This window comes from Schistocerca serialis, chromosome 1, assembly GCF_023864345.2.
Source record: "Schistocerca serialis cubense isolate TAMUIC-IGC-003099 chromosome 1, iqSchSeri2.2, whole genome shotgun sequence".
NCBI lineage: Eukaryota > Metazoa > Arthropoda > Insecta > Orthoptera > Acrididae > Schistocerca > Schistocerca serialis.
In genome coordinates this window covers 147,702,230-147,716,166 of record NC_064638.1, presented here as the reverse complement: position 1 = coordinate 147,716,166, position 13,937 = coordinate 147,702,230, and the positions used below count along the sequence as shown (strand labels likewise).

Here is a 13,937-nt window from a genome sequence, read left to right as displayed (position 1 = left end):
TTTTTCGCCTCAGCCACAACCTACAAGGATTCACTACACGCGGCCGTAGGATTGTCTGCAGAGCATATGCCGATGACGTTGCATTTATTGTCAAAGACAACGACGAGATAGAGAAAGCACTCGACATAATAAACAAATATGAACAAGTATCTGGTGCGAAAATGAATAGGAATAAGTCTGGCATAATGAATATTGGAAGCGGATTAGGAGTTCCCATTCATGGGCCAATAAAGGAAATTGTCACCATGACATGTCTTGGAGTGGAATACACAAGAAATATTCGGCAGACCATCGCAGTTAATTACAGAAGAATCCTCAACACCATCCGTGCCTGTATACGTCAGCACAATCTCCGTACTCTTGATGAGATACAAAGAGTGGCTCTCGTCAACATCTATTTGTCCTCTAAATTAAATTACGTGGCTCAAGCCCTGCCAATGCCGAGGGAAGTGGCGAACAGGATTTTGGCTGCTTTTGGCCATTTCGTCAGCCGCGGCCACATCTTCAAAGTCAAGTACCAGACATTGACTCTACCGACTGGGAATGGTGGATTGAATCTCACAGACGTGTACAATAAAGCACAAGCATTGTACGTCTGTAAAACATATAAACTGTGGAAGCGGTCAGTCGACAGTGTCACCGCATTCTTGTTAAATGAAATAGCGCCGGTCAGCCAGGACGCCCCAATAGACGTTCACCACATCCCAAATGAACTTTACCACCTAAAACATTTCTTCGTAGAGTATAGCTACATTGGACTGGGAACACCCGAGAAAGATGTCATCAAAGTCAAGAAAATATACCAAAACTTAATGAACTTTCAGACCAAGAACATCATAGAACAAAAATACGTCGGTCACTCTTGGCATGATATCTGGAGGAACATACATCACCCATATTTACCAACAAAAGTGCGGTCATTGTGGTACTACTTTGTGAATAGGAAATTTCCAACAAACTCCAGGCTACATTCCATTCACCTGGCTGATTCCCCTTTGTGTACCATTTGCAACCTGATTGATACGGATGAACATCAATTTGTCTGTGGAAATGCGAATAATATATGGTTGTCAATCAGAAAAAAATTAGCAACTATGCAGAGAAAACCGCCGTATTTGATAACGCCAGCGTGCCTTTTATACCCAGAAGAGGAGTTATACCCCACCTGGAAGAAAAATGCCGTCAACTGGTTGAAGGGACACGCAGTATTTTACCTGCTGTCCAGTAAAGAAAGGAGCGAAGAAGATTTTTGGACGTACATTTCCGACCAGCATCACAAGCTACTACGCATGAATAATTATTATGATACATACGCCAACTTCCTGAGAAGAACAGTCATGTGAACTCCATTTTCGATGATGCGATTCAGAACATGAAGAAACGAGAGACAATTTGATCTTTGAAAAACAAATACGATCAAGTGACGAACATCACTATCTGGTTTAGACTTGGATTTTTTTTTTTTTTCTAAAATGCCAAGGAACCTTTGCTTTATTACTTTTAAATGTCAGTTGAAAAATATGTACTACTGTAGAATGTTATGACTAAAAAACGCCCGGGTTCTCGGGTTCGATTCCCGGCGGGGAGTACCTTGGTTTATTTTATTTTTTTTTTAACTTATTTGTTTTAATGTTTAAATATGAGGGAATTTGGGCAATATAGAGCTTCAGTGATTATTCTAAATACATTGCATGATTTAATTTTTTTTTTTAAGTTATTGGCTATAACGTTTAAGGAAAAGGAAATTTTGTTTAATTTAGAATCTCAGTAACTACCTTTAAATATTTTGAATAATCTTAAGTTTTTTGAAAGGTTATTGCTTCTGATGTTTTACAAAAGAAAAGGAAGTTAACATTCTAAAAATTTGCATGTTAGTACAGTTTGAAGCATTATGTGTTTTAATGTTCAAGAAAAGGAAATTACAAGTTTTCTGTATACCTGTATATCCCTGTGTAAACTAAGAAAACCAATAAATGTTCTGTTATTGTGAAAAAAAAAAAAAAAAAAAAAAAAAAAAAACAAAAAAAAAAAAAAAAAAAAAAATGGATAAGGCATCGGTCTCCTAAACCGGGGATTGTGGGTTCGAGTCCCACCAGAGGTACACGTTTTACTCACTGGGGCAAAATCAGTCTCACCACATACAGGTGTAATAGTTGAGAAAGTTGGTGTTTGTGAGTGCTTACAGGTATCACAGGTATGACGACGATATGAAAATTCACACTTACTGACAACCTGAAACGAAACGATGGCCATTATCAATCGACCTGTTAGCTGCGGAAGTGTTTCAAAGCGTGATGGCGCTGTGAAAGGAAACGCTATTTTAAAATTACTTGTTGGTAAACGGTATGACCCATATGAATAGTCACTTACCTGTCTTGTGTGCAGGACTTACAGTTCAGAAAGGGAATAGCCTAAGACGGCAGGTATAAGAATTGCCAGCGGAAAGTAGGTGGCTGGACTTCAATATGTCTGAGTATGTACAGGCACACAGGAAAGGCTCATGCGACGACCCGACTCTCTGCAGACGTAGAGTAGCGCATCAGGAAGGGTACACTTGGCAAGTGTTGATTTGAGCGAGCACACCGCCAGCTTAAAGCCAGTCAGCCTCTGTGGCCTAATGGATAAGGCATCGGTCTCCTAAACCGGGGATTGTGGGTTCGAGTCCCACCAGAGGTACACGTTTTACTCACTGGGGCAAAATCAGTCTCACCACATACAGGTGTAATAGTTGAGAAAGTTGGTGTTTGTGAGTGCTTACAGGTATCACAGGTATGACGACGATATGAAAATTCACACTTACTGACAACCTGAAACGAAACGATGGCCATTATCAATCGACCTGTTAGCTGCGGAAGTGTTTCAAAGCGTGATGGCGCTGTGAAAGGAAACGCTATTTTAAAATTACTTGTTGGTAAACGGTATGACCCATATGAATAGTCACTTACCTGTCTTGTGTGCAGGACTTACAGTTCAGAAAGGGAATAGCCTAAGACGGCAGGTATAAGAATTGCCAGCGGAAAGTAGGTGGCTGGACTTCAATATGTCTGAGTATGTACAGGCACACAGGAAAGGCTCATGCGACGTCCCGACTCTCTGCAGACGTAGAGTAGCGCATCAGGAAGGGTACACTTGGCAAGTGTTGATTTGAGCGAGCACACCGCCAGCTTAAAGCCAGTCAGCCTCTGTGGCCTAATGGATAAGGCATCGGTCTCCTAAACCGGGGATTGTGGGTTCGAGTCCCACCAGAGGTACACGTTTTACTCACTGGGGCAAAATCAGTCTCACCACATACAGGTGTAATAGTTGAGAAAGTTGGTGTTTGTGAGTGCTTACAGGTATCACAGGTATGACGACGATATGAAAATTCACACTTACTGACAACCTGAAACGAAACGATGGCCATTATCAATCGACCTGTTAGCTGCGGAAGTGTTTCAAAGCGTGATGGCGCTGTGAAAGGAAACGCTATTTTAAAATTACTTGTTGGTAAACGGTATGACCCATATGAATAGTCACTTACCTGTCTTGTGTGCAGGACTTACAGTTCAGAAAGGGAATAGCCTAAGACGGCAGGTATAAGAATTGCCAGCGGAAAGTAGGTGGCTGGACTTCAATATGTCTGAGTATGTACAGGCACACAGGAAAGGCTCATGCGACGTCCCGACTCTCTGCAGACGTAGAGTAGCGCATCAGGAAGGGTACACTTGGCAAGTGTTGATTTGAGCGAGCACACCGCCAGCTTAAAGCCAGTCAGCCTCTGTGGCCTAATGGATAAGGCATCGGTCTCCTAAACCGGGGATTGTGGGTTCGAGTCCCACCAGAGGTACACGTTTTACTCACTGGGGCAAAATCAGTCTCACCACATACAGGTGTAATAGTTGAGAAAGTTGGTGTTTGTGAGTGCTTACAGGTATCACAGGTATGACGACGATATGAAAATTCACACTTACTGACAACCTGAAACGAAACGATGGCCATTATCAATCGACCTGTTAGCTGCGGAAGTGTTTCAAAGCGTGATGGCGCTGTGAAAGGAAACGCTATTTTAAAATTACTTGTTGGTAAACGGTATGACCCATATGAATAGTCACTTACCTGTCTTGTGTGCAGGACTTACAGTTCAGAAAGGGAATAGCCTAAGACGGCAGGTATAAGAATTGCCAGCGGAAAGTAGGTGGCTGGACTTCAATATGTCTGAGTATGTACAGGCACACAGGAAAGGCTCATGCGACGTCCCGTCTCTCTGCAGACGTAGAGTAGCGCATCAGGAAGGGTACACTTGGCAAGTGTTGATTTGAGCGAGCACACCGCCAGCTTAAAGCCAGTCAGCCTCTGTGGCCTAATGGATAAGGCATCGGTCTCCTAAACCGGGGATTGTGGGTTCGAGTCCCACCAGAGGTACACGTTTTACTCACTGGGGCAAAATCAGTCTCACCACATACAGGTGTAATAGTTGAGAAAGTTGGTGTTTGTGAGTGCTTACAGGTATCACAGGTATGACGACGATATGAAAATTCACACTTACTGACAACCTGAAACGAAACGATGGCCATTATCAATCGACCTGTTAGCTGCGGAAGTGTTTCAAAGCGTGATGGCGCTGTGAAAGGAAACGCTATTTTAAAATTACTTGTTGGTAAACGGTATGACCCATATGAATAGTCACTTACCTGTCTTGTGTGCAGGACTTACAGTTCAGAAAGGGAATAGCCTAAGACGGCAGGTATAAGAATTGCCAGCGGAAAGTAGGTGGCTGGACTTCAATATGTCTGAGTATGTACAGGCACACAGGAAAGGCTCATGCGACGTCCCGACTCTCTGCAGACGTAGAGTAGCGCATCAGGAAGGGTACACTTGGCAAGTGTTGATTTGAGCGAGCACACCGCCAGCTTAAAGCCAGTCAGCCTCTGTGGCCTAATGGATAAGGCATCGGTCTCCTAAACCGGGGATTGTGGGTTCGAGTCCCACCAGAGGTACACGTTTTACTCACTGGGGCAAAATCAGTCTCACCACATACAGGTGTAATAGTTGAGAAAGTTGGTGTTTGTGAGTGCTTACAGGTATCACAGGTATGACGACGATATGAAAATTCACACTTACTGACAACCTGAAACGAAACGATGGCCATTATCAATCGACCTGTTAGCTGCGGAAGTGTTTCAAAGCGTGATGGCGCTGTGAAAGGAAACGCTATTTTAAAATTACTTGTTGGTAAACGGTATGACCCATATGAATAGTCACTTACCTGTCTTGTGTGCAGGACTTACAGTTCAGAAAGGGAATAGCCTAAGACGGCAGGTATAAGAATTGCCAGCGGAAAGTAGGTGGCTGGACTTCAATATGTCTGAGTATGTACAGGCACACAGGAAAGGCTCATGCGACGTCCCGACTCTCTGCAGACGTAGAGTAGCGCATCAGGAAGGGTACACTTGGCAAGTGTTGATTTGAGCGAGCACACCGCCAGCTTAAAGCCAGTCAGCCTCTGTGGCCTAATGGATAAGGCATCGGTCTCCTAAACCGGGGATTGTGGGTTCGAGTCCCACCAGAGGTACACGTTTTACTCACTGGGGCAAAATCAGTCTCACCACATACAGGTGTAATAGTTGAGAAAGTTGGTGTTTGTGAGTGCTTACAGGTATCACAGGTATGACGACGATATGAAAATTCACACTTACTGACAACCTGAAACGAAACGATGGCCATTATCAATCGACCTGTTAGCTGCGGAAGTGTTTCAAAGCGTGATGGCGCTGTGAAAGGAAACGCTATTTTAAAATTACTTGTTGGTAAACGGTATGACCCATATGAATAGTCACTTACCTGTCTTGTGTGCAGGACTTACAGTTCAGAAAGGGAATAGCCTAAGACGGCAGGTATAAGAATTGCCAGCGGAAAGTAGGTGGCTGGACTTCAATATGTCTGAGTATGTACAGGCACACAGGAAAGGCTCATGCGACGTCCCGACTCTCTGCAGACGTAGAGTAGCGCATCAGGAAGGGTACACTTGGCAAGTGTTGATTTGAGCGAGCACACCGCCAGCTTAAAGCCAGTCAGCCTCTGTGGCCTAATGGATAAGGCATCGGTCTCCTAAACCGGGGATTGTGGGTTCGAGTCCCACCAGAGGTACACGTTTTACTCACTGGGGCAAAATCAGTCTCACCACATACAGGTGTAATAGTTGAGAAAGTTGGTGTTTGTGAGTGCTTACAGGTATCACAGGTATGACGACGATATGAAAATTCACACTTACTGACAACCTGAAACGAAACGATGGCCATTATCAATCGACCTGTTAGCTGCGGAAGTGTTTCAAAGCGTGATGGCGCTGTGAAAGGAAACGCTATTTTAAAATTACTTGTTGGTAAACGGTATGACCCATATGAATAGTCACTTACCTGTCTTGTGTGCAGGACTTACAGTTCAGAAAGGGAATAGCCTAAGACGGCAGGTATAAGAATTGCCAGCGGAAAGTAGGTGGCTGGACTTCAATATGTCTGAGTATGTACAGGCACACAGGAAAGGCTCATGCGACGTCCCGACTCTCTGCAGACGTAGAGTAGCGCATCAGGAAGGGTACACTTGGCAAGTGTTGATTTGAGCGAGCACACCGCCAGCTTAAAGCCAGTCAGCCTCTGTGGCCTAATGGATAAGGCATCGGTCTCCTAAACCGGGGATTGTGGGTTCGAGTCCCACCAGAGGTACACGTTTTACTCACTGGGGCAAAATCAGTCTCACCACATACAGGTGTAATAGTTGAGAAAGTTGGTGTTTGTGAGTGCTTACAGGTATCACAGGTATGACGACGATATGAAAATTCACACTTACTGACAACCTGAAACGAAACGATGGCCATTATCAATCGACCTGTTAGCTGCGGAAGTGTTTCAAAGCGTGATGGCGCTGTGAAAGGAAACGCTATTTTAAAATTACTTGTTGGTAAACGGTATGACCCATATGAATAGTCACTTACCTGTCTTGTGTGCAGGACTTACAGTTCAGAAAGGGAATAGCCTAAGACGGCAGGTATAAGAATTGCCAGCGGAAAGTAGGTGGCTGGACTTCAATATGTCTGAGTATGTACAGGCACACAGGAAAGGCTCATGCGACGTCCCGACTCTCTGCAGACGTAGAGTAGCGCATCAGGAAGGGTACACTTGGCAAGTGTTGATTTGAGCGAGCACACCGCCAGCTTAAAGCCAGTCAGCCTCTGTGGCCTAATGGATAAGGCATCGGTCTCCTAAACTGGGGATTGTGGGTTCGAGTCCCACCAGAGGTACACGTTTTACTCACTGGGGCAAAATCAGTCTCACCACATACAGGTGTAATAGTTGAGAAAGTTGGTGTTTGTGAGTGCTTACAGGTATCACAGGTATGACGACGATATGAAAATTCACACTTACTGACAACCTGAAACGAAACGATGGCCATTATCAATCGACCTGTTAGCTGCGGAAGTGTTTCAAAGCGTGATGGCGCTGTGAAAGGAAACGCTATTTTAAAATTACTTGTTGGTAAACGGTATGACCCATATGAATAGTCACTTACCTGTCTTGTGTGCAGGACTTACAGTTCAGAAAGGGAATAGCCTAAGACGGCAGGTATAAGAATTGCCAGCGGAAAGTAGGTGGCTGGACTTCAATATGTCTGAGTATGTACAGGCACACAGGAAAGGCTCATGCGACGTCCCGACTCTCTGCAGACGTAGAGTAGCGCATCAGGAAGGGTACACTTGGCAAGTGTTGATTTGAGCGAGCACACCGCCAGCTTAAAGCCAGTCAGCCTCTGTGGCCTAATGGATAAGGCATCGGTCTCCTAAACCGGGGATTGTGGGTTCGAGTCCCACCAGAGGTACACGTTTTACTCACTGGGGCAAAATCAGTCTCACCACATACAGGTGTAATAGTTGAGAAAGTTGGTGTTTGTGAGTGCTTACAGGTATCACAGGTATGACGACGATATGAAAATTCACACTTACTGACAACCTGAAACGAAACGATGGCCATTATCAATCGACCTGTTAGCTGCGGAAGTGTTTCAAAGCGTGATGGCGCTGTGAAAGGAAACGCTATTTTAAAATTACTTGTTGGTAAACGGTATGACCCATATGAATAGTCACTTACCTGTCTTGTGTGCAGGACTTACAGTTCAGAAAGGGAATAGCCTAAGACGGCAGGTATAAAAATTGCCAGCGGAAAGTAGGTGGCTGGACTTCAATATGTCTGAGTATGTACAGGCACACAGGAAAGGCTCATGCGACGACCCGACTCTCTGCAGACGTAGAGTAGCGCATCAGGAAGGGTACACTTGGCAAGTGTTGATTTGAGCGAGCACACCGCCAGCTTAAAGCCAGTCAGCCTCTGTGGCCTAATGGATAAGGCATCGGTCTCCTAAACCGGGGATTGTGGGTTCGAGTCCCACCAGAGGTACACGTTTTACTCACTGGGGCAAAATCAGTCTCACCACATACAGGTGTAATAGTTGAGAAAGTTGGTGTTTGTGAGTGCTTACAGGTATCACAGGTATGACGACGATATGAAAATTCACACTTACTGACAACCTGAAACGAAACGATGGCCATTATCAATCGACCTGTTAGCTGCGGAAGTGTTTCAAAGCGTGATGGCGCTGTGAAAGGAAACGCTATTTTAAAATTACTTGTTGGTAAACGGTATGACCCATATGAATAGTCACTTACCTGTCTTGTGTGCAGGACTTACAGTTCAGAAAGGGAATAGCCTAAGACGGCAGGTATAAGAATTGCCAGCGGAAAGTAGGTGGCTGGACTTCAATATGTCTGAGTATGTACAGGCACACAGGAAAGGCTCATGCGACGTCCCGACTCTCTGCAGACGTAGAGTAGCGCATCAGGAAGGGTACACTTGGCAAGTGTTGATTTGAGCGAGCACACCGCCAGCTTAAAGCCAGTCAGCCTCTGTGGCCTAATGGATAAGGCATCGGTCTCCTAAACCGGGGATTGTGGGTTCGAGTCCCACCAGAGGTACACGTTTTACTCACTGGGGCAAAATCAGTCTCACCACATACAGGTGTAATAGTTGAGAAAGTTGGTGTTTGTGAGTGCTTACAGGTATCACAGGTATGACGACGATATGAAAATTCACACTTACTGACAACCTGAAACGAAACGATGGCCATTATCAATCGACCTGTTAGCTGCGGAAGTGTTTCAAAGCGTGATGGCGCTGTGAAAGGAAACGCTATTTTAAAATTACTTGTTGGTAAACGGTATGACCCATATGAATAGTCACTTACCTGTCTTGTGTGCAGGACTTACAGTTCAGAAAGGGAATAGCCTAAGACGGCAGGTATAAGAATTGCCAGCGGAAAGTAGGTGGCTGGACTTCAATATGTCTGAGTATGTACAGGCACACAGGAAAGGCTCATGCGACGTCCCGACTCTCTGCAGACGTAGAGTAGCGCATCAGGAAGGGTACACTTGGCAAGTGTCGATTTGAGCGAGCACACCGCCAGCTTAAAGCCAGTCAGCCTCTGTGGCCTAATGGATAAGGCATCGGTCTCCTAAACCGGGGATTGTGGGTTCGAGTCCCACCAGAGGTACACGTTTTACTCACTGGGGCAAAATCAGTCTCACCACATACAGGTGTAATAGTTGAGAAAGTTGGTGTTTGTGAGTGCTTACAGGTATCACAGGTATGACGACGATATGAAAATTCACACTTACTGACAACCTGAAACGAAACGATGGCCATTATCAATCGACCTGTTAGCTGCGGAAGTGTTTCAAAGCGTGATGGCGCTGTGAAAGGAAACGCTATTTTAAAATTACTTGTTGGTAAACGGTATGACCCATATGAATAGTCACTTACCTGTCTTGTGTGCAGGACTTACAGTTCAGAAAGGGAATAGCCTAAGACGGCAGGTATAAGAATTGCCAGCGGAAAGTAGGTGGCTGGACTTCAATATGTCTGAGTATGTACAGGCACACAGGAAAGGCTCATGCGACGTCCCGACTCTCTGCAGACGTAGAGTAGCGCATCAGGAAGGGTACACTTGGCAAGTGTTGATTTGAGCGAGCACACCGCCAGCTTAAAGCCAGTCAGCCTCTGTGGCCTAATGGATAAGGCATCGGTCTCCTAAACCGGGGATTGTGGGTTCGAGTCCCACCAGAGGTACACGTTTTACTCACTGGGGCAAAATCAGTCTCACCACATACAGGTGTAATAGTTGAGAAAGTTGGTGTTTGTGAGTGCTTACAGGTATCACAGGTATGACGACGATATGAAAATTCACACTTACTGACAACCTGAAACGAAACGATGGCCATTATCAATCGACCTGTTAGCTGCGGAAGTGTTTCAAAGCGTGATGGCGCTGTGAAAGGAAACGCTATTTTAAAATTACTTGTTGGTAAACGGTATGACCCATATGAATAGTCACTTACCTGTCTTGTGTGCAGGACTTACAGTTCAGAAAGGGTATAGCCTAAGACGGCAGGTATAAGAATTGCCAGCGGAAAGTAGGTGGCTGGACTTCAATATGTCTGAGTATGTACAGGCACACAGGAAAGGCTCATGCGACGTCCCGACTCTCTGCAGACGTAGAGTAGCGCATCAGGAAGGGTACACTTGGCAAGTGTTGATTTGAGCGAGCACACCGCCAGCTTAAAGCCAGTCAGCCTCTGTGGCCTAATGGATAAGGCATCGGTCTCCTAAACCGGGGATTGTGGGTTCGAGTCCCACCAGAGGTACACGTTTTACTCACTGGGGCAAAATCAGTCTCACCACATACAGGTGTAATAGTTGAGAAAGTTGGTGTTTGTGAGTGCTTACAGGTATCACAGGTATGACGACGATATGAAAATTCACACTTACTGACAACCTGAAACGAAACGATGGCCATTATCAATCGACCTGTTAGCTGCGGAAGTGTTTCAAAGCGTGATGGCGCTGTGAAAGGAAACGCTATTTTAAAATTACTTGTTGGTAAACGGTATGACCCATATGAATAGTCACTTACCTGTCTTGTGTGCAGGACTTACAGTTCAGAAAGGGAATAGCCTAAGACGGCAGGTATAAGAATTGCCAGCGGAAAGTAGGTGGCTGGACTTCAATATGTCTGAGTATGTACAGGCACACAGGAAAGGCTCATGCGACGTCCCGACTCTCTGCAGACGTAGAGTAGCGCATCAGGAAGGGTACACTTGGCAAGTGTTGATTTGAGCGAGCACACCGCCAGCTTAAAGCCAGTCAGCCTCTGTGGCCTAATGGATAAGGCATTGGTCTCCTAAACCGGGGATTGTGGGTTCGAGTCCCACCAGAGGTACACGTTTTACTCACTGGGGCAAAATCAGTCTCACCACATACAGGTGTAATAGTTGAGAAAGTTGGTGTTTGTGAGTGCTTACAGGTATCACAGGTATGACGACGATATGAAAATTCACACTTACTGACAACCTGAAACGAAACGATGGCCATTATCAATCGACCTGTTAGCTGCGGAAGTGTTTCAAAGCGTGATGGCGCTGTGAAAGGAAACGCTATTTTAAAATTACTTGTTGGTAAACGGTATGACCCATATGAATAGTCACTTACCTGTCTTGTGTGCAGGACTTACAGTTCAGAAAGGGAATAGCCTAAGACGGCAGGTATAAGAATTGCCAGCGGAAAGTAGGTGGCTGGACTTCAATATGTCTGAGTATGTACAGGCACACAGGAAAGGCTCATGCGACGTCCCGACTCTCTGCAGACGTAGAGTAGCGCATCAGGAAGGGTACACTTGGCAAGTGTTGATTTGAGCGAGCACACCGCCAGCTTAAAGCCAGTCAGCCTCTGTGGCCTAATGGATAAGGCATCGGTCTCCTAAACCGGGGATTGTGGGTTCGAGTCCCACCAGAGGTACACGTTTTACTCACTGGGGCAAAATCAGTCTCACCACATACAGGTGTAATAGTTGAGAAAGTTGGTGTTTGTGAGTGCTTACAGGTATCACAGGTATGACGACGATATGAAAATTCACACTTACTGACAACCTGAAATGAAACGATGGCCATTATCAATCGACCTGTTAGCTGCGGAAGTGTTTCAAAGCGTGATGGCGCTGTGAAAGGAAACGCTATTTTAAAATTACTTGTTGGTAAACGGTATGACCCATATGAATAGTCACTTACCTGTCTTGTGTGCAGGACTTACAGTTCAGAAAGGGAATAGCCTAAGACGGCAGGTATAAGAATTGCCAGCGGAAAGTAGGTGGCTGGACTTCAATATGTCTGAGTATGTACAGGCACACAGGAAAGGCTCATGCGACGTCCCGACTCTCTGCAGACGTAGAGTAGCGCATCAGGAAGGGTACACTTGGCAAGTGTTGATTTGAGCGAGCACACCGCCAGCTTAAAGCCAGTCAGCCTCTGTGGCCTAATGGATAAGGCATCGGTCTCCTAAACCGGGGATTGTGGGTTCGAGTCCCACCAGAGGTACACGTTTTACTCACTGGGGCAAAATCAGTCTCACCACATACAGGTGTAATAGTTGAGAAAGTTGGTGTTTGTGAGTGCTTACAGGTATCACAGGTATGACGACGATATGAAAATTCACACTTACTGACAACCTGAAACGAAACGATGGCCATTATCAATCGACCTGTTAGCTGCGGAAGTGTTTCAAAGCGTGATGGCGCTGTGAAAGGAAACGCTATTTTAAAATTACTTGTTGGTAAACGGTATGACCCATATGAATAGTCACTTACCTGTCTTGTGTGCAGGACTTACAGTTCAGAAAGGGAATAGCCTAAGACGGCAGGTATAAGAATTGCCAGCGGAAAGTAGGTGGCTGGACTTCAATATGTCTGAGTATGTACAGGCACACAGGAAAGGCTCATGCGACGTCCCGACTCTCTGCAGACGTAGAGTAGCGCATCAGGAAGGGTACACTTGGCAAGTGTTGATTTGAGCGAGCACACCGCCAGCTTAAAGCCAGTCAGCCTCTGTGGCCTAATGGATAAGGCATCGGTCTCCTAAACCGGGGATTGTGGGTTCGAGTCCCACCAGAGGTACACGTTTTACTCACTGGGGCAAAATCAGTCTCACCACATACAGGTGTAATAGTTGAGAAAGTTGGTGTTTGTGAGTGCTTACAGGTATCACAGGTATGACGACGATATGAAAATTCACACTTACTGACAACCTGAAATGAAACGATGGCCATTATCAATCGACCTGTTAGCTGCGGAAGTGTTTCAAAGCGTGATGGCGCTGTGAAAGGAAACGCTATTTTAAAATTACTTGTTGGTAAACGGTATGACCCATATGAATAGTCACTTACCTGTCTTGTGTGCAGGACTTACAGTTCAGAAAGGGAATAGCCTAAGACGGCAGGTATAAGAATTGCCAGCGGAAAGTAGGTGGCTGGACTTCAATATGTCTGAGTATGTACAGGCACACAGGAAAGGCTCATGCGACGTCCCGACTCTCTGCAGACGTAGAGTAGCGCATCAGGAAGGGTACACTTGGCAAGTGTTGATTTGAGCGAGCACACCGCCAGCTTAAAGCCAGTCAGCCTCTGTGGCCTAATGGATAAGGCATCGGTCTCCTAAACCGGGGATTGTGGGTTCGAGTCCCACCAGAGGTACACGTTTTACTCACTGGGGCAAAATCAGTCTCACCACATACAGGTGTAATAGTTGAGAAAGTTGGTGTTTGTGAGTGCTTACAGGTATCACAGGTATGACGACGATATGAAAATTCACACTTACTGACAACCTGAAACGAAACGATGGCCATTATCAATCGACCTGTTAGCTGCGGAAGTGTTTCAAAGCGTGATGGCGCTGTGAAAGGAAACGCTATTTTAAAATTACTTGTTGGTAAACGGTATGACCCATATGAATAGTCACTTACCTGTCTTGTGTGCAGGACTTACAGTTCAGAAAGGGAATAGCCTAAGACGGCAGGTATAAGAATTGCC

At 45.4% G+C, this 13,937-nt stretch overlaps 20 non-coding genes across 20 annotated transcripts; all 20 read left to right on the top strand.

The window, feature by feature from the left end:
• The first annotated feature begins 2,603 nt into the window (after positions 1-2,603).
• Positions 2,604-2,676, top strand: Trnar-ccu (transfer RNA arginine (anticodon CCU)). Its single transcript has one exon. It is a non-coding gene; the product is annotated as a tRNA-Arg (tRNA).
• Positions 2,677-3,178: 502 nt separating this feature from the next.
• On the top strand, positions 3,179-3,251 carry Trnar-ccu (transfer RNA arginine (anticodon CCU)). Its single transcript has one exon. It is a non-coding gene; the product is annotated as a tRNA-Arg (tRNA).
• Positions 3,252-3,753: 502 nt separating this feature from the next.
• Positions 3,754-3,826, top strand: Trnar-ccu (transfer RNA arginine (anticodon CCU)). Its single transcript has one exon. It is a non-coding gene; the product is annotated as a tRNA-Arg (tRNA).
• A 502-nt stretch (positions 3,827-4,328) lies between these two features.
• On the top strand, positions 4,329-4,401 carry Trnar-ccu (transfer RNA arginine (anticodon CCU)). The gene has a single exon. It is a non-coding gene; the product is annotated as a tRNA-Arg (tRNA).
• A 502-nt stretch (positions 4,402-4,903) lies between these two features.
• On the top strand, positions 4,904-4,976 carry Trnar-ccu (transfer RNA arginine (anticodon CCU)). The gene has a single exon. It is a non-coding gene; the product is annotated as a tRNA-Arg (tRNA).
• Positions 4,977-5,478: 502 nt separating this feature from the next.
• Positions 5,479-5,551, top strand: Trnar-ccu (transfer RNA arginine (anticodon CCU)). The gene has a single exon. It is a non-coding gene; the product is annotated as a tRNA-Arg (tRNA).
• Positions 5,552-6,053: 502 nt separating this feature from the next.
• On the top strand, positions 6,054-6,126 carry Trnar-ccu (transfer RNA arginine (anticodon CCU)). The gene has a single exon. It is a non-coding gene; the product is annotated as a tRNA-Arg (tRNA).
• Positions 6,127-6,628: 502 nt separating this feature from the next.
• Trnar-ccu (transfer RNA arginine (anticodon CCU)) lies at positions 6,629-6,701 on the top strand. Its single transcript has one exon. It is a non-coding gene; the product is annotated as a tRNA-Arg (tRNA).
• Positions 6,702-7,203: 502 nt separating this feature from the next.
• On the top strand, positions 7,204-7,276 carry Trnar-ccu (transfer RNA arginine (anticodon CCU)). The gene has a single exon. It is a non-coding gene; the product is annotated as a tRNA-Arg (tRNA).
• Positions 7,277-7,778: 502 nt separating this feature from the next.
• On the top strand, positions 7,779-7,851 carry Trnar-ccu (transfer RNA arginine (anticodon CCU)). The gene has a single exon. It is a non-coding gene; the product is annotated as a tRNA-Arg (tRNA).
• Positions 7,852-8,353: 502 nt separating this feature from the next.
• On the top strand, positions 8,354-8,426 carry Trnar-ccu (transfer RNA arginine (anticodon CCU)). Its single transcript has one exon. It is a non-coding gene; the product is annotated as a tRNA-Arg (tRNA).
• Positions 8,427-8,928: 502 nt separating this feature from the next.
• Trnar-ccu (transfer RNA arginine (anticodon CCU)) lies at positions 8,929-9,001 on the top strand. The gene has a single exon. It is a non-coding gene; the product is annotated as a tRNA-Arg (tRNA).
• Positions 9,002-9,503: 502 nt separating this feature from the next.
• Positions 9,504-9,576, top strand: Trnar-ccu (transfer RNA arginine (anticodon CCU)). Its single transcript has one exon. It is a non-coding gene; the product is annotated as a tRNA-Arg (tRNA).
• Positions 9,577-10,078: 502 nt separating this feature from the next.
• Trnar-ccu (transfer RNA arginine (anticodon CCU)) lies at positions 10,079-10,151 on the top strand. Its single transcript has one exon. It is a non-coding gene; the product is annotated as a tRNA-Arg (tRNA).
• A 502-nt stretch (positions 10,152-10,653) lies between these two features.
• On the top strand, positions 10,654-10,726 carry Trnar-ccu (transfer RNA arginine (anticodon CCU)). The gene has a single exon. It is a non-coding gene; the product is annotated as a tRNA-Arg (tRNA).
• A 502-nt stretch (positions 10,727-11,228) lies between these two features.
• Trnar-ccu (transfer RNA arginine (anticodon CCU)) lies at positions 11,229-11,301 on the top strand. The gene has a single exon. It is a non-coding gene; the product is annotated as a tRNA-Arg (tRNA).
• Positions 11,302-11,803: 502 nt separating this feature from the next.
• Positions 11,804-11,876, top strand: Trnar-ccu (transfer RNA arginine (anticodon CCU)). Its single transcript has one exon. It is a non-coding gene; the product is annotated as a tRNA-Arg (tRNA).
• Positions 11,877-12,378: 502 nt separating this feature from the next.
• Positions 12,379-12,451, top strand: Trnar-ccu (transfer RNA arginine (anticodon CCU)). Its single transcript has one exon. It is a non-coding gene; the product is annotated as a tRNA-Arg (tRNA).
• Positions 12,452-12,953: 502 nt separating this feature from the next.
• On the top strand, positions 12,954-13,026 carry Trnar-ccu (transfer RNA arginine (anticodon CCU)). Its single transcript has one exon. It is a non-coding gene; the product is annotated as a tRNA-Arg (tRNA).
• A 502-nt stretch (positions 13,027-13,528) lies between these two features.
• Positions 13,529-13,601, top strand: Trnar-ccu (transfer RNA arginine (anticodon CCU)). Its single transcript has one exon. It is a non-coding gene; the product is annotated as a tRNA-Arg (tRNA).
• Positions 13,602-13,937: the final 336 nt, after the last annotated feature.